We start from the raw sequence: 16,225 nt of genomic DNA on the forward strand, positions 1-16,225 counted from the left end.
CCGAAATATTATGGGTTTTCACACACACACACCCCAGCCAGCTGGCGGGGGATTCTGAGCAGTGGCTTGTAGGAAAAATAGTGGCTCTAAGAGGTTTTGACTTTGAGTCTGTATTAGAGGGTTTAAAGTTTAACTTTGTTTTTTCCAGAAAAAGAAAAATCTTTGTATTTGTCACTAGGTAATCTGATTTATAAATCTACTTTTTTTCTCAGGAAAAAATGGATTTCAGGCAAAGTGGTTTTTGTGCATGTAGGTGGTGTGTGTGTGTTTGTGTGTGTGTGGTCTTCTGTATATTTGAGGTAAAAGAAAGCCCTTCAGGCAGGTTTTGCTAGACTCTTTTGTTTCTGATTTAACTTTTTTTTTCTATTTTTTCTGCTATAGGAAAATCCTAGGAACGAGGTGATGGCTTTGTGAATGTGCTGCTTTTCTATGGCCCTGAGTCAATGTGTGGAGGACACAGGACTGTACCCCACTGGCCTGAAAGCACCTTGAGGGCTGGGCCATCTTATTCACCTGGGTGTCCCCTGCACCTGTTGCACTGTGGGTGCTCATGTATTCAACGAAGGCACACCCATAACCCAGGCAGGCGTCCCAAACACCAGATGTCATTGCTTCTGTGTGTCTTATTCCAAAAAGGACAAAAATCGTACAAGGGCAGTCACAGCCCTGAGAGTTTGTATGAGAACTTTAGGGAAATTTTATCTTAATCGTGTGTGTAAAATCCTTCTTTTCTCAACCACCACCCATTGTTGAGACAGCGTCGATCTAAATTACCATCAACATCTTAGCGGATTCAGGCACCCTCCTAGGACTCTATGGAGAGCTGCCATCACCATCCTGAGACTTTGTCACGACACCCAGCAGCCGGGGGGCCAGGTGGCCCAGGTTCACATCTGAGCTCCGCCTCTCCCTGGCTAACCTTGATGACTTAGCCTCTCTCTAAATCAGTTGTTGAGGTGAGGATGAAATGAGTCAACCCGTGTGAAGTGCTTGGGAGCAGTGGCTGACATGTACTACCTGTACATATTAACCATCATATTATGTTATGCTATGTTATATTATATTACATTATATTACTGAGTTCTCTGATAACCTCCGTCCTTCTGTTCATACCCAGGGAATGAGGTGAACTCCAAAGGGAATCTGCGAACATTTCTTTTCCTCCAGTGCTGAGAACGTGGCACTATCATGGGTGTTGGGCCTTCTGAGACCGCAGGTCTCCCCCCTGCCCCCCCTGCCCGGCCCGGCTCTGACTGTCACCTGGGCTCTGCTGCATGTTGCCGCTGCCCCGTCCCATCCCCTCTCCTGGCTTTCACTCACACTCCTACTGGTATCCATCGCCCACTCTCCCCTGGGTGGTGTAACTTTCCGGTGGCTGAGGACTCTTTAATTTTAACTTGAATCAAGTTCCCCTTCCCTCAGGTGAAGCCAGGAATTCACATTTTGAAAATATTGACTGAGCGTCTTACTCATTGGAAAACACTGTTCTCAGCATCTGGGATGCAGCAGTGAACAAATCAAAACCTCTGTGTTCGTGGACGTCTCATTCTAGTGAGGGAGACAGACAATAAGCAAATAGATGTGTAATTGAGTGACAGGTTTCTGGTGCACTCAGATTTTCTTAGGGGTTGCAATGTAGCCACCAAAATAATCTCCATCTAAGAAATGTTTGGCCCCACGGGGGCTCCTGTGAAGTAATGCCCGGGCTGCTACACTCATTCAGCACCCCTTTAAGCAAGCAAGAGTCGTCACACTGGCAAATGTTCTTCCTTCCAGGGAAGTGTCACAGTGCATGCAGAGTTACAAGGTTGAGTTGGAGCTGGCATAAGGGTGATCCCTTCCTCCCAGGAGGAGAGCAGCTTCTGCAGGCAAAGCACCTCCCACCATCACCGGAAGTCGTAGGGCCGTAGGAAAGGTGCTTAAGTGCCCTGGTTACAGGTTCAGGCTTTAGAATCAGACAGAACTGCTTCAGTGTTTAGTTTCACCATCACTTACCAGCAGAATAACCCTCAACAAGTTACTTAACCTCTCTTAAGTCTCAGTTTTCTCATCTTCATAATGGGCACAATATAAGTGTTTAGGTCATAGAGCTTTGTGAAGATTAAATGAGATTATGCACACACGATTTGACACATTACAAAATAAACTGTAGCTAATGCTTACAATCAATGCGCTAACTGCTTTAAAGTTGGAAGGAACTATTCTGTGACAAAATTGGGAAGGTGTGCTCCAGAGATCTCACATGGAATTTGACAGTAAAGAAAGAATAGTATTTAATAAAGCTTTTGCAGGGAGTACCATGGTAGAAATACTGTGACTACTTTTTGGCTCTTCTTACACATGGTGGTAGAATTTTCAAATCACAGTTTCTCCTAATAATTGATTCATGGTATCCGCCACAGCATCATGATAATTTACACTCTTTTTTTTTTTTTTTCTTTTTTTTTTGCGGTACGCGGGCCTCTCACCGTTGCGGCCTCTCCCGTTGCGGAGCACAGGCTCCGGACGCGCAGGCTCCGCGGCCATGGCTCACGGGCCCAGCCGCTCCGCGGCATGTGGGATCTTCCCGGACCGGGGCACGAACCCGCGTCCCCTGCATCGGCAGGCGGACTCTCAACCACTGCGCCACCAGGGAAGCCCTTCCCACATTTCTTTTTTTTTTTTTTTTTTTTTTTTTTGCGGTACGCGGGCCTCTCAGTGTTGTGGCCTCTCCCGCTGCGGAGCACAGGCTCCGGACGCGCAGGCTCAGCGGCCATGGCTCACGGGCCCAGCCGCTCCGCGGCATGTGGGATCTTCCCGGACCGGGGCACGAACCCGCGTCCCCTGCATCGGCAGGCGGACTCTCAACCACTGCGCCACCAGGGAAGCCCTTCCCACATTTCTTTTTTTTTTTTTTTTTTTTTTTTTTTTGCGGTACGCGGGCCTCTCACTGCTGTGGCCTCTTCCGTTGCGGAGCACAGGCTCCGGACGCGCAGGCTCAGCGGCCGTGGCTCACGGGCCCAGCCGCTCCGCGGCATGTGGGATCCTCCCGGACCGGGGCACGGACCCGCGTCCCCTGCATCGGCAGGCGGACTCTCGACCGCTGCGCCACCAGGGAAGCCGATAATTTACACTCTTGATGTTTGCCTGCATGAAAGGCAGTTCGTAGCAGGTGGCTCTTTGCTGTTGCTCCAGTGGCATCCACCAGAGGTGCAGCTCCTCTGGCAGCACGCTCCACACTGTCAGTCCTCGGCATGTTCCCTTGTGCCGCGTGTAACTGCTGACTGTCACATCCAGCCTCTCCACACTACGCACAAGCTCTGATGCCATCGTTATAACTCCTCCCCTTTCTATTCCATCCAAACAAGCATCTCAGAGTCCAAGGGAAAGGGTCTTATTGTAGAAATCAACTTGAAGCTCCTCAAATGCATTACAAAATGCAATTTCTGAACTCCAGAACAGTGTCATTACCAATAAATCATTTGCAACACAACTCACAAATGATTGTGATTTATCAGTGGTTATAAACTGCTGTTCTGATCGAGTTCGCCACCCATAGATTGGTCTAAATCAAAACAGTTCTGGAATCATAAAGCAAATGAACATTTTGAGCTTTGAAAGGAATAAACACCCAGTACAACCTAACACTTTTCCCCTTTTGTGTTAATTTATATGATCTTAAATTAACCTAGACTCTGATTGGTTTTTGCCTTTCTGTTTAGCAGTCTTAACCCTCAATACTGGGCCCAGTGGTTCATTTAGCAGGAGTACATTGGGATTAGATGGGTCTATGGCTAATATGAACTAACAGGAAGGTAGTGTTGGCCCCCGGGAAGTCAGTAAGCCAATCTAGAGCCTTCAGGAGGGCAGGGCTAATGTCTGTCCTGTCCGGGCTGCCACAGGGTGGGTGGCAGTTGTCCAGGAAGCAGCAATATTTTGTTAGGCCAGAGGCAGCTTCTTGGTTGACATCACCCGAAAATATGGGGAGCAAGGTCAGTTCTTAAGAGAAGGCAAAATGTCTTCCTTCACCTTGGCGTTGCCTTTCAGTTAAAGATCAACTCAACCTAACGGATTCAAAGAACCTCCTGGTAAGCCCACAGTCATGCACAAGTTCCAGTGCAACAGTCATAACTCCTCCCTGGTGTATTCCACCCAGGAAAGCATTTCAGAGTCCTTCCCTTCTCATGCCACTACTTTGCCTCCAGCTACTGCAAGCACATGCCAAAGAAGCTAGCTGCCTCTCTAGAATTTCTCTTCCATTACCAGAACCTTAGAATTTGAGGTTGTCCATTTATTCCAGTGACCTATCTGTGTCTGATCCAAAAACCTGAGCGCTACACTTGTAACACAACATCAAAGCAGAAAATAAGGATATCTAATATTTCAATCTAATTTCAGCATTAATATGCCCCAGAAATAATTAATTGTAGAAATACATAGAACATACTAAAAATACATAGAACATTCTAGAAATACACATTAGAAGTCATAGTACCATTTCCCTTAGATCTACAGATGTGGTCATACACCATTCTACAAAGAGAGGAGTCTTTCCTAGTGTGAAATTACTGGATTACTCCCGATTAAGCTCATTCTAATACGTGGTAGCCTCATCAACTCCCTTCCTGCTTGGACTATAACAATACCTGCCGATTGATCCCCTTGCCTTCAAACAATGACACTTTGAGCACCTAACCCTATCATCATCAATTTGTTTCTTTAAAAATATAAATATAGCCATGTTTGCATATCTTAAAACTCTTCAATGGAATATGATTGTCTATAGGATAAAGTTTTAGATTTTTGAACATGGCATGCAAGACCCTTCACTCTCTGGCTTCCGCATGCTTTTCCAAAATGTCTCTCTCCCATCTCAATTCCCGTCTCCAAGCATTTCCATCCTCTTATGCTGTGAGGCCCGTGATTTCCATGCCTCACACCTACGCTCTGCACTTGAGTCTTCCCTTCAACAGATGCACATGGAAAGTCCCATGTATCCTTCCTCAGTCTACCTTGGTTTCACCTTTACTTCTAGTCAGAACTAAATTCTTCACTGTCTCTCTTCCCATATTACCCTGGATTCTATTGAAGTATTTATCATTCCTTTGAATCTGTTGATTAATGTGCCCGTTTCTTCATCAGCCTGGGCAATTTAAGGACAGAGATTTTTTTCTCTAGTATATTTGTATGCTCTCAGGGACACGACAGAAGGGGTGTTAAATGTGTGTTGAATTAAGATTAATTGTTGAAAGTCTCACAGCCCCAAATTTCTTCAATCCTTTCTTACTGCAAATCTACTGAAATTATAAAATGCTTTTGAAATATGAATAATCTTAGTGAATGGCTTTAGATATCTATCATTCAACAAAGATTTTATTCTAAATACTCAAAGCCAAAAGACATTTTTAGCTGGGGAATGCAAAGGTCATATAGCTATTTGGTGGTCAGTTCAAAAGAACCCTGGACAGGACATTGACAACAATGGGGAATAAAAAGTCCTAAATACCTCTCACATAATATAACCATATATAATGCTATACATAATTATAAATACACACATAAAGTATTTATTAGCATGTTCGCCAACTGTTTTGTTTATTTTTGTTTGTTTTCTTGGGCTCCTCGGATAGTGAACTTGGCCTGTGAACTGATTTTGAAGAATAAGTTGGAAGTGGCCAGATGGATGAAGGGGAAGTGCCCTCTAGTGAAACCACTCACCAGGAAAGGAAGCTTAGGAGAATGCTGCAAGGCCAGGGGTGGGTGAGGAGTCCTTGTCTGAAGCACAGGACGTTTGTGGAAGTAGAAGAGAGAAGGCTGGAAGGGGAGTCGGGAGCAGGTCATGGAGGGTCTTACAAACCCCACTAAATTCCAAAGACCATAGACAGCCTCAGAAGCTTTCTTTCCAGGGAAGGGTTGTTATCAGACTTAGAAAAAAGCAGACTTGAAAATAATTCCAAAAGTGTCACTGATGCTGGAAGAGTAACAGTGAGAACTACTGACACTTGAGGATCCTTATTTCGTGCCAGGACCTATGGTAGGCACTGTACGTGTGTCACCACATTTCATTTTTACAGCAGCCTAGCCGTGGGTAGTAGCATTTCTTCATTTATTAAGTCCCGTAAACAGTAAGTAGCAACGCTGAAATCTGAACCAAGGTCATCAGGCAGGAGAGTCTGTGTGTTTAACCACTGGGCTACAGCACCTCCTCGAAAAGCTAAAGCAAAATTATAGGAAAAAGAATAATAATCTAGGCCAGTGATAAGACAAATACAGAGAAATTTTAAGAGATATTTAGGAGGTACAATTATGGTTGGTAATGCATTGGTGGTCAGGTAAAGGGGACTGTTTCACGTCGCCTCGGGCCTGTGGAGGTGTTGACTGCAAAAACAAGGACTAGGAGAAGATACCGGGTTTGGGGTGGCGAGGGAGCTTTCAGCGTGGGGTGGGGTTCAGCACGCAAGGCTAGTGACATTGGACAGTGCAACACGTGATATATTCAGAGTTGGGAACACACAGAGAAAAGGTGATCCTTTCTGCTTGAAGATGGCCAGATAAGTCAGCTGGACGTTGAAGGACGTAGAGGTTTTCTCCAGTTGCAAAAGAAAGGAAAGTCCGTTACAGGCATAGGGAACAAAATGCGCAAGTGTGGCATCGGAAAAGCAGGGTGAGCTCCAGGGGGCAGTGGGATTCGGGGTGGGAGCCGGGGGGCACAGGGAGCTGCAGGCGGGGGAGGAGATGAAGCTGGAAGGGTCAGCCGGAGGTGCTTGGGGAAGGGCGCCTGCATGTTTAGGAGCCTCTCATTCCTGCAAACTAGCAAATCTGTCCCCATAAGACCCGGGGTCAGGGGGTATCCGATTGCGGTTGTGCCTCTGGAAGGTTACACTCAACCGGCCTGTGAAAGTGGCTGCTAAGCTTCAGGGAGTCATGAAGGCGCCCCAAGGCCTGAGCTGCCAGGCCACCCAGCCCCAGAAGAAGCTCTGTTCACTGAAGATTCTGCTCTGCACTCGGGCCCCAGAGAGGCACTGGCAGCAGCTGTCACCAGGACAGCATGTTGTGCAGTGCTGTGCTCTCTGGCCAAGAAGATGCGTCCCTCGGGGGACTGGTGGACGAGGGTGGGCACTGGTTCTAAAGCCCCCCCCGCCCCCCCCGCCGCCGCCCAGGTCACTCTGTCTCTCACAGGCACCTGCACACACGAGCCAGCTACTGAGGACAAATCTACTTTATCGAGCCGCTCAGTGTCCCCTGTGCCACCTTGTACATTAACTGGTGCATTTTCCTCCCTTTGCTGCCTGTGCCTCAGGCCCTCAAGTCTCAGTTTGGAACCTTTTCGTTATACTTTCTAGCTTCCTAGCATTTGAATGTCAGTATCCCAGCATGTATCACACTTGATTTAATTATCTGTTTGATTACTTGTCTCCTCTCCTGGGCTGTGATCCCCTGTCCTCCTCCCAGCCCCTGATTTCTGTCTGGGTTGTGCCTAGAACAGTGCTCAGCACATAGTCAGCACTCACTGAAGTTTCTTATTGAGAGTAGTAACAAGTAAGAAAAAGGGAAGCTTATCTTCTCACGTAACATGTAAGTTTCTCTCCCTGTGATTACTGACCAAACTTTTTTCCTTTCTTCCCTTCCCCCCCACGTCAGAACCCCCTCACTGTAGACTCTGGAAATGCAGTCCTTGATTAGCTTCACAGAGGTTCAAGGCTCTACACCTAGTCCCATATTTCAAACGATAATTTTTCTGGATTATGTGTGAAATGCGCTTATCTGTGGAGGAATCAGTCAGTTATGACTGCAGCTCACATCAGCAGGAGGAAACACTTTCCTAGGGAAGATACAAGAGGTCCATAAGCTGTGAAATCACTTTAGCCCAAGCGAGTGTTTGGGGTCCTTTGCTCATGGATATTATCTTGAAACATCATTCTTGTATATCTGAGAAAAAAGAGAGAGAGGGTAGAACAGAGCACGGTCACTTCACAGAGAAGAAGGTAAAACTTTGTTCTCTTGAAATAGTGGGTTGCATCTTCCCCTCTTCAGATTGGCCTCGAATAGCAGTTGTATGCAGTTTGCTTCCAATCCCAGTGTTCTCAGTGAAAGAGGGATGACGACCATGGGGTTTATTCCAGGGCATTCAGGCCTGATATGCTACCTGTCATGGGCAGAAAACTTTGTAAGTTCTTTAATCTGTGGACACAGGAAGGCAATGTTGACTGGTAATCTTTTTTTTTTTTTTCTTTTTGCGGTATGCGGGCCTCTCACTGCTGTGGCCCCTCCCGTTGCGGAGCACCGGCTCCGGACGCGCAGGCTCAGCGGCCATGGCTCACGGGCCCAGCCGCTCCGCGGCATGTGGGATCTTCCCGGACCGGGGCACGAACCCATGTCCCCTGCATCGGCAGGCGGACTCTCAACCACTGTGCCACCAGGGAAGCCCTGACTGGTAATCTTGGCAGTTAATTTTTAGAAGATGCAGGTTTTGTTTTGAATATCCAAATCATCTTAAAAGGAGAGAAACAGTGGGCTTGCTAAAGGGGATGGCATCTGAGTTGGACTTTGAAGCATGAGGAGGAGTTAGCAGGCGAAGATGACAGGGGGACAGGTATTCTAAACATAGGACACAGCACGTGCAAATGCAGAGAAACGAGAGACCAAGGTGTCCCACTGAGAAAAGTCGTTCTGAAATTCTGAAACACTGAAAGTAGTTCAGTAGGACTAGAGGGTAGGGTAAGGGGGTGGGGGATGAACCTGGAGACGTGGGCAGAAGCCACATAAGCAAGGACCTTGTATAAGTCCCCGAGGACTGTGCAGTTTATTTTGTAGTGAAGGAGGAGCCAGTTGAAAATTTTAAGCAGGAAAGTCACATTCTTAGGTTTTTCTTATAGAAAGATAACTTTGGAAGAAGAGTGGGGCATGTATCTAATTGAAGCAAGACTTGGGAAGACCCAAGAGTGAATGCTACTTCCAGGTATATATATATCTGAGAAAATGCCTCACGTGTGGGTAAGAGACACACGCAGAGAGATTCATTACAGCCTTCTTTGCAATAGCAAAGAATCAGAAACAATCAACTCATTTTTAAGGGATTGAATATATCAAATGATGTAGAGTCACATGAATAAATGTATTAACAATTAAATTATATGAATTTGATTTTTATGTAGCAACATAGACTGACCTTAAACTAATAATGTTGAACCCCCAGAAAAGCAATAAAAGTGAAAAATTTAGCATGGTATCCTTTCTGTAAATTTAGAAAGCACACGTAGAACCAAATAACATATGACATAGGTGTGTAAGTAAAAATTTTAAAATGAACTTGAAGGCTATACACTGATCTCATAATATTGGTCGAGGAGAAGGCCAGGGAAGGAAATATAGCCGAATAAGGATGGTAAATTAAAGAAGCTTTAGCTTTATCTGAAATGCAATATTTCCTTTTTGTTTTTGAATGATAATATAGGATTATTATTACCTTTTTTTTTTTTTTTTTTTTTTTTTTTTTGCCGTAAACGGGCCCCTCACTGTTGCGGCCTCTCCTGTTGCGGAGCGTAGGCTCCGGACGCGCAGGCTCAGCGGCCATGGCTCACGGGCCCAGCCGCTCTGCGGCATGTGGGATCTTCCCAGACCGGGGCACGAACCCGTGTCCCCTGCATCGGCAGGCGGACTCTCAACCACTGCGCCACCAGGGAAGCCCCTATTATTACTTTTATATCAATAATTTTCCTTAGGGTATAATTAGGGGTGAAAAAGGAGTCTGATAGCAAATATCACACAATGTTAATAGGTATTAATTCTGGGATGTGAGTTTGTTAAATTATACTTTACATTGTTCTATACTTGAAAAAACAATTCTCTCCTTTTAAGTAAAAAAGTAGGGACTTCTCTGGTGGTGCAGTGGTTGAGAGTCTGCCTGTCGATGCAGGGGACACGGGTTCGTGTCCCGGTCCGGGAAGATCCCACATGCCGCAGAGCGGCTGGGCCCGTGAGCCATGGCCGCTGAGACTGCGCGTCCGGAGCCTGTGCTCCGCAACAGGAGAGGCCACAACAGTGAGAAGCCCGCGTACCGCAAAAAAAAAAAAAGTATATGTGTGTGTGTGTCTTTGTGAGCAGTGGCCTGAGAAGTCTGAGTACCAGAGGGTCTGATGACTATGAAACCAAGGGATGTGAACGTTGAAGAAGAATTGTCAACAAGGTCAAGATGAGAACTGAAAAGAGCTGAATTAATTTGTGATTTAGCAGATCGTTGGTGGCCTTGATGTGGATGATTTCAGCACAGTGATGTGAGTGGAAGTCTAGGGCAGTTGATGGAGAGAATGAGTTGAAGATGAAGATGTGACTGCGAATTCCATCTGTTTTCAGAACTTTTGACCATTAAAGGGAGGAAATAGATGGACTAGAACCTGGAGAGGGATATAGGTTTAAGAAAGATGGCGGTTATTTTTGTGAGTAGAAAACCTTAATATTGTTTATCTGAAATAGGTAAGATACAATGAAAGGGAAGAGGTTGAAGATACATCTGAGAGAGAGGTAACTGATCTAGGGTCGGGAGAAAGAAGGAAGGAATAACCTCTACGGCGAGAGGCTGGGGCCCTCCCTAGGGAGTGGAAGTTGAGGGGAGTAAGCAGAAACTCTGGGTTTTCGGGAGAGAGAGATGGAATGATTTTGAGGAAGTTCCGATCAACAGCTTCAATTTTTAAAATCAAAATGCAAATTACAGTTCTGCCTTTACTGAATATTGCCACTTACGTAGAATAAGTATTTTAAAATATGTACTTTCATGTACATAGATAACTGTGCAACTATTTTTCTTATCATTATAAAAAATGACCAAAAGTAGTAAAAATATTATCCTTCTGGCAATGAGATCAATTTTGGTTTCTGCAGGTACAACGAATATTCGAAAGAAAAACAAATTACCAAGTAATGTAGATAGAGATATGGTTTTAAATGAAGCACATGCCCTTAGAGCATGGAGGTTAGGTTTACTTTACACTGATAGATCATGTAGGAAATTACATCAAAGTAATATGTTCTGCCCTGTCCTAAGCACGTGAAATACTTCATAGAATGATTAGATTGTGGCAAAACCCTTAAATGATCTGTTGCCCCCCCTCCCATCCCTACCCTGCTGAATTAATCTTGTATTTTACCTAATTAACTGGATTGATGGATATTTTAGCATTTTGTTCATGACACCTTCCTCTTAAATAATGCAAACATACCTGTAAAATGCTGCCTATTGACTTTATTCATTCAAGAATACTAATGGGGCTCCTAATATCCGTACCTCTTACAATAACTTAATTTTCATAAGATCATAGAATTCCAGGATTGGAAGAAATGTTAGATGGCTTCTACTCATCTATTTCAGCTTCCATCCATAGGATTGGAATGCAAACCTGGAGGCACATCAGGACCCCAGTGAGGAACCAGCAACGTTTTCTTCCTTCTCTAGGCGAGGCAATCATGTATGACTGACCGCCCACTGATGAATACACTAAGAGCAGCAGTGAACATTTTTTAAATTCATTCAGCCAATAGTGACTGAGCATGTGTTTATCAAATAAATGCAAACTTATATAGAAAAGGGTCACCTCCTTTACTGACCAGGACCTTCCAGTCAAATAAGGCAGAAAAGCCCCCAGAAATCCAGTAAGACACACAAATACCCAATACCCAAGGTAGAGCACAACTAGTTTTATACTCATACACAACAGTAACTTGTTTGTGGACGTATATGTTGCTATAAAGATGTAAAGAGATTATGCCATTGGGGAATCAGGAAGTGTTTCTAAAATTTCCTTATTTTCCCCTTATTGGCTGGATCACAAGTAGGGACGTGGCCACTGGTTTTACTCTACTCTTTGCTGATGGAAGAGGGAGTGTAAATCATGGTTGTGTTGGAGCAAGGTTAGTGATAAAGCTTTGCTCCTGGGGATCTGATGTCTGCAGGTAAACGTGGTGTCAGACCTTGCCCAACCTCTGCACACTCCGACCGATCAGCTATACTTACACTTAATAAAGCTTTTTAAATAATCAAGAATTCATTCATCTAGTGGCTTATCTGTGCTAAATCTGATTAACTGTATCATATTACCGATGATTACTTTCGACTTTCACTCAGCAAACCCTTCCATTCTCAACAAATTTCTTCTGATTGGTGTTGGTGTTATATAGTTTTTCCTGTTTCATGGGTCTCTGAGTAAAAAGAACCATCATGAATTAACAGACATCATGACAATGCATGACTGGAATCAGATTGAAAAATCTAACAATTTGAGGATAAACTCAACAGAGGTACCACAGAGATTTATTTTTTCAGCACAAAGGCAAAGGATAGAAGCAGAGGTTTTTAGGAGACCCACAGAGCTAGCCCTGTCTCTTTGTCCTATGGATTTTTGCTAATTTGAGTTACTATTTCAGTTATCTTTCTACTGAAGAGGTGTCTTATTAATTAACTAGTGAATGATCAAAAATTTTAACAGAGCTTCAAGGTGTTTGGAGTGTCATTTTTGTCACTAAGATCATCTAATTTATATATTCTTGGAAAGCTCCCATGTGAAGAAATCTACGTGGATGCTCATGATACTATTACAGTTGAATATTAACACTGCTAGGAAATGACTGTGCTTCCCATTCATTCTACTGACTGCCTAACAGCGGTGGTTTCAGTTTCCAATTAAAGCATTGTGTGTTGGTGTTCTTGAAAAGAAGGCTTAGGGGAGGTGGAATTTATGAGAGCAGCAAGATCCTCATTTAGGGGATGTTTAACACTAGCCTAAATTTTCTTAAAAGAATTGGACCCAAAAACTTGGGTGCAAAAAGGAAAAGTAAATCAGTCAAATTTTCAGTTAAGAAGTTATGTTGTGAGGTTGTAACCTACAACTCTTTATTTATGTATAAAGAGCTAAACTTTTGATACTTTAATTAATTTCAGCCAAAACTCTTCCTAAGTTGTTCTTCTAGACAAATTGCACCGTTTTTAGCAGATCTGTTGGTTTAGAGAAGCAGAAGGTGAATGCAAATTACCTTTTTATTTGGAAAGAATTTTCATCCTATATTATTACAGAGAAGGTCTGGGCAGATTGCATATTTGAATTTTTTTTCTGATTGTTTTGACATATTTGATACAAAAGTATTTAATCATTTTTTTTCATACGTAATTAAAGTTAAAATGTTTGTTAATGAAAGGCTAGTTAGTTAAGGTGGAGGTGTATCTTGAATTTCTAATAAACCACTTCTTGGGAGGGGAGGGGCAAAGGTTGCAAAGCCAAGAGCTATTGTGCACAAAAGCACCATCTAGTGACCAGAGTGAGTAACTGCGTGCACACAATCCATAAGAATAAAAAGCAGAACCCATTAAAGCACCAGATACAGGAACTGGCTGCCATGCACTCACTCTTCAGCCAGCCTCAGTGTTATTATCAAATGAAGATGAAGAATAATTTGTCAGTAATTAGTTTCAAGCCCTACCTTCATCTCCTTTCAGTAAATTCTTAGTTTTTTTTAATGCACTTTTCCCTTTTCAGTATTGGCTAGGTTTCGAAATGACCTGATAATCACGTTAAGTTGTAAATGACTGATAATTGACCTAAACTGTTCTCCTCCTAGGATGTATTCAAATTTTGAAAAACAGCATTCTACTAACAATAGAGGGATCTTGGATGTTACCTAGATTATTGTGGTGATAATGTCACTATATACACACACACACACATATATATATATATATATACATATATATCAAATCATTATGTTGTACACTTGAAACCAATATAATGTTATATGTCGATTATATCTCAGTTTTTTAAAAGAGGGATTTTATGGGTTCATAAGTCTGTAGCTATTTTTGAGAAAGGAAAACTCAATCATTTAACTGACCAACCATTAATAGCATGAAATTTCCCTTGATTGGATGGTGTGGCCATTAGAAAACCACTTGGAAACATTACCCAGACATTAAAATTAGTGATCTTTAGTACTTTTCTATTGCTTAGGAGGGCAGTACATGTAAAGCAAAATGCTACAAAATTAGGTTGATATATGTTCACATTATGTGATACTATGTGTTTTTTCTTATGCAACACCACAATTTTTTGTTGTTGCTTTATATCCAAAATAAAGCTTACTAAAAGCTGAAAGATGACTAATTCCTCTTACAAAGAAGAAACAGACTTCCTGAGAGTACATCTAGAGAAGTATATTACAATTTTTTTTTCAGACCTGGATTTTCGTTCCCTATCTGCTGTACAACCTGCCCATTTGGCATGTTCCCACATGCTTCTAGGGCTAGGGAAGTGTCATTTTTTTCATTTTTATTTTACCCTACTGCTTGTTAAGAAAATACTATCCACAAACTAAATGTCCAACAAGGTGAAATAATTAATAAAATACAGCTTATCTCTATGCTGTCCTAACATATAGATGGTAAAAACAAATTGTCTAAGAATATTTATTGATATAGAAAAATGCTTCTAATATATTTTGATGAGATTTTTGACCTTCATAACTGTGTTTTTAGTTTGAGCTCAAGTTTGAAAAAAATTTTAAAAATTTTTTATATGCCTGGAAATAAATCCTAGAACCATAACATTATTCTTAATTGTAGTTATTTGTGGACGCTAGAATAGGGGATACATTTTAATTTCCTATTTACCCTCATCTGTCTTTTTCAAAACTTCATCTACTGTTTTTGCCAGATTGCATTAACGTCCTTAATTATTCACCCATGTCTATATTCTTGCACTTCACCATGTGATTTTGTAGCTCTCCTAATAAAAAGGCGTTTTTTCACCACCCTTTATATTTGGATTCACCCTGTGACTTGCTTTGGCCAACAGAATGTTAACAAGCATGCCGAGAGCAAAGGCCTGAACGGTGGTTTTGTTTGCCCTCTTGCGCCTCTGCTATCTCCACGGGAAGGCTGGGCTCAGCTGGCCTGCCGGTCCCAGGAGGACAATGAAGCATACATGGAGCCCCCCTGACCCCTGCCCCGCTGCATGTCTTTGTCTGCAGCTGAGATTTTTGGGGTTTGATTGTTACGCAGCATCCCTGTAGCAATAGCTATCCAATTCACTGTTACTACAAGGAAAAAGCTATATGTGTGACTCTAACAAGTAGTGTCCAAAGTAATTGTGGAGTAGAAAAGAGAGACCCAGGATGTAAGAAATGTCTCCTCCCTGCAAAACAAGTGCAATAGTGTTCATTCTCAGGGTGTCTTCCCCACTCTTTTACATTGTCTTCTTGGACAACAAGATCTTAAACTCTTTGAAGTCCATATGTATAGAGATTACAAGGACTCTGGGTTGACTCAACTCATTGATATGCTTTTCCTGGGATTTTTTTCCTTTGCTTTTCCTTTTAGTCATTAGTGAGGAAATTTAGCAATGATATATTCCTTGTCAAAGAAGTCACTGTATTATTGTTCAGTTTTCCATGATCCAGTTTCTCCCCCCACCCACCCCTTCTTTCTCTCTCTCTGTTCATCCCTTCTTCCCTCCCTCTGTGGTTTTCTTTATTACAGTGGTGAAACAACACAGGGCCGCAATTCTAGAGGGTTCTTTTTAAGGACCATGCCTCTGGAACAACTCAATTTAGTACAGGACTTTTTCACTATTTTTTTCCCCAGAGGTGTTGAGCTCATGTGCCATCCATCCACTGGTTTATGGAAACTCCAGTGTCTTTGCAGATATTCGACTACATCGACCAGCCAGGCTGAGGGCAACCAGTTCAGTCACGAGTACACTTGCCTTATGCCAAGGCGAGTGGAGTTTTAGTGGAGGTGGAGTACGCAGAACTCAGGCAACTTCTCCCAGAAACCCAGGGTGTTAGGACTGGTCCTGGATCATCGGCGATGCTGAGGAAGCAGCTCTGTACCTCCAGGCCCTGGACTAGTCAGGATTCAGACACTTGATGCACAGACGGAACCAGGAGCCACTCAGGGCTGCACAGAGAAGCCATGACAGAGGACAGAAAAAGACAGCATTCAGGGGTCTTGGAGCAGGCTGACACGATTTAGTCCTCCTTCTCCCTCCTCCCCACTCAACTGCAAAGGAGGAGATGTAGGGAGGAGGGAGGAGTCCCATCCCCCCTCCTCTCTGGGCTCCTCCAGCCCGTGCTGTGCTAGACTGGACAGTGTGAGCTTGCCATGTCTGTAGGTCAAATAGGGGCATGTCTGCATGCTTTAACCTCGTACCTCACACTTACCAAACTGAGGAGTGTCCCGGGGCTTTTATGTTGTATGTACATTTTA

The sequence above is a fragment of the Mesoplodon bidens genome (assembly GCF_964165515.1).
Source record: "Mesoplodon bidens genome assembly, chromosome: 16".
In the NCBI taxonomy this organism is placed as follows: domain Eukaryota; kingdom Metazoa; phylum Chordata; class Mammalia; order Artiodactyla; family Ziphiidae; genus Mesoplodon; species Mesoplodon bidens.